Genomic DNA, 10,981 nt, shown 5'->3' with positions numbered 1-10,981 from the left:
CTATGACAATCAGTAAGATTACTGAGATACTTTCAAAGAAGATATTTAAGCCCTTGATAAACTGACTCCAGCTCACAAATTTGCAGGAACTGAGAGAATGTTAGTTGGCTTTGGTTGGTTTTGGTTTTTTTTCTTGGAATGAGTCACTTACTTTCACCTGGTTTTGAATTGACACCATGAGAGAGTACTTTTGGCAGGTTCTTTAATCCAAATCTGTGAGTCCTCCTAGCTCCTAAACACTGTGGAAATAGTTTTAGAAATTCAGACAGATTAGAGAAAGAAAGAAAAGGAGCTCACAAGGGAAAGAAAGAGAAATTTCTCAAAGGGCTAGCAAATCTCAGTAACCTTTTGACAAACGTCTGAGCTCCAAGTTTGCGATGAAACCTGAAACCAGGCAAGTTTCTTCTGATTTGGGACTCTGCTATGAACATTTTGCACAGCTCTAGCTACAAGGATCTGTCCTGCTGTGCCGCGCTCTGTGCCCCGTGTGCAGTGCATTTGTCACTGTGGAGAACAGAGGAGGGGAGTGCGGATCAAAGGCGGCAGAGAAAGATGGGTTCAGCACCGTCTGAGGATCAAGGTGTCCGTTAAAGTTTTTGTGGTTTTTCTATTTGTTGTTAAATATTTTTATTTAGGGGCGGACGGTGATGGGGTAGATGTAGAGAGGAATGTGCAGCCCTCTGGTTCTGTATTTTGCTGGTCATTTCTGTCCTTTGCACACTGAGCCTTCTCATCAGTCAATGCCCTAGCTCCCATAGAGAAGTATATTTGTGATCTCACATACAGAAAATCAATCTGATGCCTTTCTGGATAAACCCTCGTCTCCCAGAGCAGGCCAGCTCCAGAAGCGCATTTCCGAAAGAGTGTTTGTGATGTTGCAAAGGAAGGATTTGGATTAATTTCTGCAGCCCTGCTTATGTGCGGAGATCTTCAGGCAATCAGAAACACCACCTGCAAATCTTCCTGACAGTACAATTTTGCCTGCAGCTATGAGGTTCAGCCATACACAACACGTCTTCCTTCTAGTCTCATTGCTCTTAGAACAGTGCTGGGCACACTTTCTGTTTGCGTTATGCTTAATTCGTAGACTCAGCATTTGGCATTGTTTTTAAGTCTATCATTATCTTTGTTCATATTGACATCAAAAGCTTCCCTTCATGTGTGTGTCTATGAGCTCGGTGGAGCCTCTCTATCCATCAATCAAGCAAGCAGGCAATCAATCAACGTTCCAGTATCTGAAGCTGCTAAATACAACAAGAGAGCATGTCAGGCAGATACCTGGCTTCTAATTAGGCCTAGGTATTATTCTAATTTCTCTGACTTGTTCTGTACTTCATAGGACCTGGGGAAGTACTTTGTCATTAACATGTCAATAAAGCAATACAAATGAGGCTGGAGGGAAATATCAGCTCCCAGCACCACAATGTCAGCCCTGGTCTCCAAGGCATTCTTTTGCTGAGGGGCGAGAGGGGGGAATGCACTTTCAGATGTAGTTGATCAAAGAAATATCATATACAATAGATTTTCCTTTTTTTCACTCTAGTGGCTGGGTGGCCCATTGCAATTGATTGAATTTTATGAATTAAATGAACAAGTGAACACACAATGACAAGGAGGTACAAAAGCTAGGATGCTAGATTCTGCATCCCTCAGGCCAGTGTCAGTTGGGAATAATTCCACTGACAGCAATGGAGTTACACTAGATTTCTTCGCAGGCAGCTTGGATCTGGCCTGCCTTGTTTTTTGATAGCTGTAATTTAGTTTAATTATTTATGCTAACCCTTTATGCCACGCTTTAAATGTACTATGATATATTTTCTCAAGGTAGAGAAAATTTAGTAATATAGGTCATTACTGCAACATTAACACTAGTAAATCTTTGGAGACAAGAGAGCCTGCTGCCGATGGTGTGAAAATGATGAGGTATGTAGATTAACATAAAGTAGGATAAAAACATTTGACTGTAAAAGCAGGAAAAAAAAACCCAACAAATCCGTTTAACATCTAATGTTATTTGGAAATATCAAAATAATCTTAATTTTTTCCCCCTTGTCTGATATTTGTAAAATAGAACAAAAAATAAGATAGTTTAGGGATCCTAAAATATGCCTGGAATTAAAGGTATTAATCTAAAAGCTCTTCCCATGACAATGTTCCCTGCCCCCTGAAAATTTTTCCACTGCACTGCTGACAATGAAAAAAAAAAAGCAAAATAATATGAGAAGTAATAGCTTTGATGACTGTAGAACCTAGGTAAGTAAAATAATTTTGCTTAGTAAATTATAAATCTTTATTCTTAGATGGTTGCATAACACAAATCACTTTAAAGAAGAGCTGCTCTGTTCGTGAGATTTAGGGATTGTTTAATGCATGAATGAACTGCTGCCATCTTCTGACTTTTCTGAGTTCTGCAAATTAAAAAGACAATTTTCTACTGTAATCAAGTGCCCTGGGGAAAATACTTGTAGTGTTAGAACTTGGAGGCACCAAGGGCTTTTAAAATAATTTTTAAAGATTATGAAGTTCTTCGGTCTTTACAAGTATATAAAGACAAACTAAAATTGGAGTATGGATATATTTGTGGGTTACCATGAAGAGAGGCACATGAAAACACTTTCATCATTGCCTGAAAAAATGTTCCTTATCACCAAGTGAGACCCTACAGCCATATGGACAACTCCACCAAACCACTGGGCAATGCCCTTATGTAAATGGGGTAAAAACATGACTTAATGAGATGGAGGTGATGCTGAGATTAGGACGATATTTGACAATGCAAGCTCTAAGGAAAGGCTTATACCTTACCCTCTTGGGGAAAAAAAAAAGGAGCAAATGGAATGTCTGGCTGAGAAAAGCCTTGAATTTAAGCAATTCAGTTTCAAATTTTTCATGTGACTCTTCAGCTTTACAAGAGGTCAAGCTGGAATCTCAGTTCTGAGTCCACAGCCTTGGGGACCTTTGAAATGAGGAGGCAAATTCTGCAGTTTGAGACCTTTTAAATACAAGTGCCGCCTTTGTTGTTGTTGTTTTGGGGTTTTTTGATGCAATGTTTGCTCATAGAGGCTGGATATATAATCCTATTCATTTATCTATCAGCCTCTCATCTACCATCAGGGAAATTCAGGGCTTTGTTAAATTTAATAGTTATTAGTGAGAAATAAAGACATTATGGGCTACTTTTAATGAATTGTGGCTACTGCCTGGCATATTAACTGGTTTTGGATTGCCTTGTTGTTCCCTGTAGACCTTACTCTGGTAGGATAGCCTGAAGAAAGGCTCTGCGCTGAGTCCAAAGACTGGCTATTCACATGCTTCAACAGGAGATATCAGGATATGCCTGGGGAGAAAAAAAAATGGTTTTGAGAAGAAACTTTAGGTGAAAGGAACATCTTACAACGGTAGCATGGTTTTGGCTGCTACCTCTCAGTTGTGCTCAGCACCAGTCATTCCCAATGTTTACAGCTATTTTTGGAGAGGTCTCTCCACTCAGCCCATAGATCTGGGCATCTGGACACTGATTTTGGTACCCAAAGGGGCTAAGCCCTACTGGGCAGTCCCTGCTAGCACACCCTGCCAGCAGAGGCACCTGGCCAGGGTGAGCACATCGTCCAAGTGGTCATTCTGCTTTGGGAAACAGCTCTTTAAAGGGTGTTCCCCTGGAGCTCAACACGCATCCAAAAGAGAACTGCTTTGGATAATTTAATAAATGCAGAAAATCACTGGGACTGTGTGCATAGTTTTAAGGAGCAAAATACATATCAAGAATCACAGATACAAACATTACAAGCCTTCCTCTGCTTCCCTAGGAGAAGTACATCTGCCCTCTTTAATTACTTTGGCTCTGAGGAAGAAGAACAAGTTGACAAAGTATGTTCTGATCTGCAAATGAGTAAGAAAGAGTGAAAGGACATAACATAGCTCTTTCCCATGTTCTCCTTTCCCCTCTAGCATCTACCCAAATCATACAGAGATGACATGGCTTTCAGTGCGACTCTCATGCCCACCCTGGTGCATATTCCCAAGTGAGATGGCATGGAAATGGAAGGTTCTCTTTGCCACGTGAATAGGTGAGTAGACCAGGCACCAGAGCAGGTACAGAACAGTAGGTAAGCAAGGGTACTTCTGTCAGGGCAGGGAGAAACCCCAGGCCAGGCAGCGCCTCTGAGTGTGGAGTGTGGAGCTTTTCATGATCACAACCCCAGGCAGCTCCTTGCTCTGGTGACATAGCAAAGCCCCCAAGCCTCCTGAGATGCATCTCCACTCCCAGCAGCATCTGTCCCTGTCAGGCCAGACCTTATTCAACATCTCAGTTACCAATCCTACCCTTTGCCCTTCACTTCAGTTAAAAGAGTGAAGTACTCTTCATCGTGCCTTCCTGCGGGTGGCTAGGAGCCCCTCCAGGCACGGTGACCCGCTCTCACCCTGGCAGCTTGCACCATCATGCCTACACAGTATTTACAGCTCTCCTGTGCCAGCCCCACTGCCAGCTGTGAGAGTGCCAACATACTTCCTTTCTATTGCCTGTGGAGAGCCAGGAGACGAGAAGGCTTCTGCCTGTGTGCTGAACCGGTGTTGGCTTATGAAGCATATTTAACATCCAAAGGCCAGCTGTGCTCCCTTCCATCCCTGAAATGTCGAGCTGGTGAATAAAATGAATGAAATGTAAGCACTGCTTTATTAGCTTCTTTTATGTAGTCACCTCGGGCTGCACAGGTGTGCTAGGAGCTGTTGGGATGTTAGATGTATGCGCGCAGTACGTGGTTAAACGATGCGGAGGCATTTCATCTCGGAAGCACCCAACAAGGGAGAGAAGAGCTCCCCAGGGCCAGGCTGCACGTCCCTCTGCCTGTTCAGAGAGACCACTGGCCTGGGCCTCAAGGAGGTATAAGGCTGAAGTACTGACCACATGTGGCTGTCAAAAATACTCTGTCCTTAGCCCTGGCTAAATTCCAGGGTGGGTAAATATATTTTATAAATTCACATTCTTTCTATATGTTCCAAAATAATATACTATCTTCTTCTTCCTGTCTTAAACTACTGGTGTTTCTGCCTGAAACACCTGTACTCCCTCGTCCCAGGGATGTCTGCAGCATTTCTGTGCAGCTTCACTGTTTGGAAAGACCTTCCAAATGCCTTAGCAGGTTTCCACATTATCTTTGGTTAGGAAAGATGTTTCTGCCATGTTATAAATCCTAACTCCAAGAGTTCTGAGGAGAAATTTGTGTTATTAGATGACACTGCTAAGGGATGAAAGTGACAGTTTTACCATATGCTGTTTTTCCCCCTCTATCTTGTGCCATTAAAATGAAGATCCAATTTTTTGTCGTTCTCCCCAGGAACATGCACAGTTGCAGTCATCTCCACAGCTTCTGAAAGTGCCTTCTTGCTTGATGAGGAAAGCTCAGATTCCCTAGAACCCCCTTGAAAATTTGTCTCCACTTGCACAAGAAATTTACCTTTAGTGATACTTTCTGAGTTTATTGACTGTAAAAGAAAAGAAACCAATATTTTAGAAGCAAAGTACATTACAAGTTAGTGTTTTTTCCCCAGTCTCATGAGTGTTTACTGCAAAATGTTTTGAATCATGCCCATTGCATTAATATATCGAGCCTTCCTCGCGAAATCTGGCAAGACCATCCGGTGATTTACAGCCCTCGTTTGTAGACGTGGAAACTCTGGCCTGTAAGACTAAGGAATATCTTTACAATCTCACATGTTAGAGCTTCCATGGTTACAACCTCCACCAGTGACCGAGCTTGGCACAACACCTGACGAACGGAGTCATACGAAGTCTGTGTGGCACAGAGACCCAGGAGCCCAGGGTGGCCAGAGGTCCGAGCTGGGCTGGTTCAGAAGCAGATGCTGCTTAGGAGAGTGCAGTAATGTGTAACAATTACAAGTCCCAACTTTGTTATCCTTGTTCTCACCTCCAAGGAGTAATTCTAATACCAGAACAAATTACTTCTCCCAGTGAAGAGCATAAAATTTAAACAGCTCTCAAATTCATCCGTTGTGCCTTCCTACCAAACTCCTATTGCTGTTTACCCAGGGGAAAAAAAAATTAAAATTCTACGTTCTCTACTAAGAATGGAAAAAGGTTGGTCTTTAATCCACCCCAGATGCAGCTGCTTTCCAAACACAGTAGAGTCACTGCCACATCTACCTGGAAACTGTTCATCCTGAGCTTCAGTGCTCAGGGTGCTTTGGGTGCTCAGGCTCCTGTCGTTGGGTAGCAGGAGTGAGGACCATGACAAAGCTGCTTCATTGCACAAACTCTCTGTCCTAGCTCCAGACTGACAGAAATTTCAGTGGGAGAAAGCTCTCTGCCCCAATGTGTTTGCAAATATGGATGCGAGGTAAAATGGACAGAGTTTCATTTGCACAGACTTCCAGTGCAGAATTCATGTGGTGACACTTCAGGAATTGCTATGAATAAATGTTAATTCAGAATTGTCAAAGTAGTAAAACTGGAAAATGAGAACACATTGCATAGTGCAGCAGGACATTTTTTTAAGTATTCAGTTGCTTATTCTGTTCCTTAGGAAAATCTTTTACTGAAGGGGAGGTTAACTTAATGTGATTGAATAACCCTGGGTGACATATATGTGTGTGTATATATATATATATATATCTATCTGTGTGTGTCTACTATAAATAAACACCTCAAAGATTAATATGTGTTTCTTCTTCCATAAGATATTCCGCAGTTGATGTCTCTTCTCACAAATCCCACCTACACAATAGTGTCATTCACTTATTTACCTCCACTTGGAATTAATGTATCTTTGGAATATCTTCAAACATAATTTATATAGAAGGTTGTCCCGTAGAGATAGGCTAATTGTAATAATTTGGATTTGATGACTACAACTCAATTAGTATGTTAAATGTCATGGAAGGTGGAAAGCAATTCCAACTCCTAAGCACAAAATACTTGACTAAATTGGCTTGAAACTACATGGTGCAGCATTGGTATTACAAGTGTGCTGAGTCAAATTTAACTCTTGTGTTTGAAATCCAGAGGAATTCAGGTGTTACCCACTCTTGCTTTCTGTGGAAGCAAACAGAAGTGCACTAAGATTCTGACTAACATCTCTCATGGACAGTTTGTTCTAGAATAAATTGAATCTGCTGTATTGCTTCTAAACTCAAAGATCTCTTCCTTTGTAATGCTGGTAAGCGGACAGCAAAGAGATGCATGGTGCCCTGGCAGCAGAGGACCATCTTGCTTTTGATAGTCTTGGCTCTATCTCCTCAGTCCAGTTTCAGTCTTACAGCATCACAGGCCAGGGACCCCAGGGCTTGGAGTTGCCAGCCAGTCTTTATCTAGGAGGCTGAAACGATAGTCTGAATTTTTTAGGAAGCAGTAATTTGAGAAAATGGCTGAAGCTTGACATTGCACTTAATGTTAATCCAGTAGAAAGCCAAAGATCATGGAGGACTTAAAGTATTTTTGATAACCTGTGCATTGCTGTAGAGATTCATACCAACTGCGTTGTCTTGACTGAGCTTTTAACCAGACTCAAGCAGCACAATATAGATTGATTTGTCAAATGACATGCGAGATACGTCAGGAGTGGTAACCTTGGACCAGCAAACACACATGCAGTTCTCTGTCTTTGCCTGGAGTTTCACAGTTCTCTGGAGGGGCAAAGTGATCTGCTTACCAACGACCCTAAACAGATTGTGAAAAGAAACAATAGGACTGCAATGCTTTATGCACACAGGAAATAATTAAGACATTAAAAATTTGTTCTCTACATGTTGTATGAGAATGATTCCTCCCCCTCACTTTCCAGTGCACTAGGGAGAAAGTAGCTGTAAGAGAAAGCCAATGTTTTTTTTTTGTTTGTTTGTGTTTGCTTTCAAATTGCAGCATGAAATGTTTCTTTAATTAAATCCAAAAGAAAGAAGTTGCATTATTGATTTCCCCATAGACTTTTCTCGTTGATACAAAAGTGGTACAAGCCTTCTGACCTCTTCAGAGGCTAACTTCAGGCACCTACCCTGTGTCATCTTATACTTCTGGACACAGATGCAAGCTATGAAGTATCAAAAAGTTGTGGAGCTCTGAGAGTTCTGGCAAACAACAACACAAACCGCTGGCTAAAACATGCTATTTGCTTAAATGCAAGCAAATGTACTGGTGCAGTACTGAAACTTTTAGCACTTTCCTACCTGTCTCGTCTTCTGCCACCTGCTTTGTCTGTCCCTGAGGGCATCACCACCCCTTGGTGGTCGGGTCTTGTTGGGTAACTGTCTTTTCATTATTGTTTTCTGAATCTCTCTCCTAATCACTGAGTTAGTCTCAGTGCTGGAAAATCACCTGAGAAACAACTGTTCTTACAGGGCCTCTGACAGGATAAAAAGCAGAAAAAGTAGATATTTTCAGATTAATTTTGCAATCCCTGTTGTTGCAGGCCAAAGCTACTTGGACAGCCCACATAGCCATCTGTGTTTCATAGTGCTTACCTGAACTGAACTGCCATTTTATTATTATTTTTTTTTTTATTTCAGGCTTATCATTAGCTTTGAACAGAAGTTTGTCAGGCTTAGGCAGGGAAGGCAAGGATATAGCTGTTGGCCGAGTCTGTCTCCTGCCACCTTCAACAGAAGGGATGAACCTGTCAGGGGCTGGTTTGCCTCAAGGTATCCTGTGGCAGTTATTTGTTAGTCCTGATACCATTGACCTGCTGACAGTGACTCTGGCTCCTGGTTCTGGCCATATAGGAATTATAAATTAGGCGCTGGAAACCCAGAGACGATGATTATTTTGCAAAGAGCCAGCTCCCCAAGTATGTGTCCACACGCACGCTTGTGATTTTGCAGTGAAAGCTTTCTCTGCCCATCATTCCTACATACGATGAACCCCAGTTGTCGATGAATCTCTCAAAGATCTGAAACTAATCTTTCAGAGACCTGCTCTGGGGCCTTCTGTATTAGAAGGGAATTTACAAAAGAATACATTAGAAGATCTTACAACCAGCAATGACTTGCAAGGAATCATGCTTTAAAAGCAAAACTATTGTTTAACGGTGCCAAAATTCATTCATTCTTGCAAAGCCTCAGATTTTGTTGCTGCAGCACATTCATTCTTAAATGTCAGACTCCATGCACGCAGCCCCATTTGGTATTTATATGATGAATGCTGCAAACCAATGCTCCTTAATATAGTTGCAGCCTTGTGATGGGATTATTTCCCTTGTGAAAAAGCAGGATATTAAGTCCATTAAAAGATACGTGAAGTATGGCAGGTGCACAGCAATTTTGCGAGACTGAGGGAAAAAATGATACCTTGATATGCTGAGTTGAGGCCTTTTCTAATTTTTGACAGTTTACATTTCTGAGCTATTTGGTAAAAAAATCCTCTTTGGTTAGCACCACTGGAGCAAATTCAACTGTCAGCAATGTGGGTGTAGATCTGGAGTAATTCCATTCTGAACAACAGAGCTACTTCAGACATACTCTAGACCCACTGTTACACAGGTGACATGATGCAGAAAGACTAAGAGAGGAATCCAGCTCTTGAAATGATGATTGCCAACTGTTTGAGCATTGCTTCTGTTCATCCCCGGGGGAGTTAAAACTGTGAGGCGAGGGACGCATCCTCTGAGAGGAAAGCACCTTGTTTCAGACTCCCTTCATAAGAAACAATCTGAAGCAGAGACCTCGCTTGGAGTTATACAACTTTTTGCATCTAACAGGGGTTTTTGTCACTGGTCCCACTCTGCCTGGTGGGGAACCAGGGCACAGAGACAGAAATTGCTCCAGGGCACTGGGAAGCCACAAGCAGAGGGAGGACCAGAGTCTGTTTTGGAGGGTGAGGCTGGTGCATTGGCTGTACTGGAAGGAAGCACTGAGGTAAAGGAAGATGTGTACAAAACAACTGGTTGGGCTGTTGCATATGGTTGGGAAAACTCTTTGCAAGACAGGAAAAGTGTATGTGTGTGGGGATCAAGAAATGGTTGTTTCATGCCAAGTTTCAGGCTGTCATTCAGCCAAGTTTCCATTCTTCTTCCACCTCCCTCCCCGAACAGCCAGATTAACAACAGGGTGATACAGCCTCCCACTTGCCGAGGCCGGATCCTGCAAGTCTGTCTGTCGAGGCAGCCACTGGTTTTCACAGGGGCCACAGAGGCAGCATCACTGTGTTTTAGGGAGGGAAGGAGAGATGCTCATCTGGAAGGGAGCCACAGCCAGCCACTTGACAAGAAGTGTCCCCTCCGCCCCACCTTTCCCATTCCTCTCCTTCCCTTGCTGTGGATCTGCTTGTCAGCCAAGCTGTTATTTTGCCTTCACAAGCAGGGCTGGAGCGGGGTGTTGCTGCATGCCCTCTCTGGCTTGTGGTAGCTGCCTCTCATTACTGCCATGTTGCTAAGGTTTTCGTGACTATTGTCCAAGCCTAGCAGCAAGGATTTTGGCAGCCTTCCAGGCACTTCCACTAATGTAACTCAAAGTTATCGCAGGTTTTCTCAGGAGGTTCAGGATGCTGCCGGACTCTTAGGGATGCTCGCTTTTCCTGGTTGCCCTTTTCCAAGGCTTTAGCTTTAATTCTGTGTAGTTTACATCTCTGGAGTCGTTAGAAGCAGGACCCATGTTCTTCTCCCTGATTATGTATCACACCAACATTTCATCAGAGCACGGCGCAGCTCTGGTGATGTATGACACTAGCGCATCATCAGTCAGCCATCGCAATAATGATGCATTAGCGTAATATGCCTTCAGGATGGAGTTGTACTGATGATGTATTTTTAAAAAGATGGAGTCCCAGAGAAAAGAAACAGTCTGCAGCTAATTCAGTATGAACATGGCCACCGAGAACATGCAGCGTGCAGCTGATTGGGATAAAAAGGATGACTTCATATTACCCACTCTGACCCTCATCCTTTCTTTTTCCCTTTTAATCTTTCCTTCTTCTTTCCCTTTCCCCCCTCCTTGCTTCTTTTCTCCTCCACTAGCACTTTTCCCCCTCTTACTCTTT

The sequence above is a fragment of the Chlamydotis macqueenii genome, chromosome 5, assembly GCF_036417535.1.
Source record: "Chlamydotis macqueenii isolate bChlMac1 chromosome 5, bChlMac1.mat, whole genome shotgun sequence".
Classification (NCBI taxonomy): domain Eukaryota; kingdom Metazoa; phylum Chordata; class Aves; order Otidiformes; family Otididae; genus Chlamydotis; species Chlamydotis macqueenii.
This window is presented reverse-complemented; position numbering follows the sequence as displayed.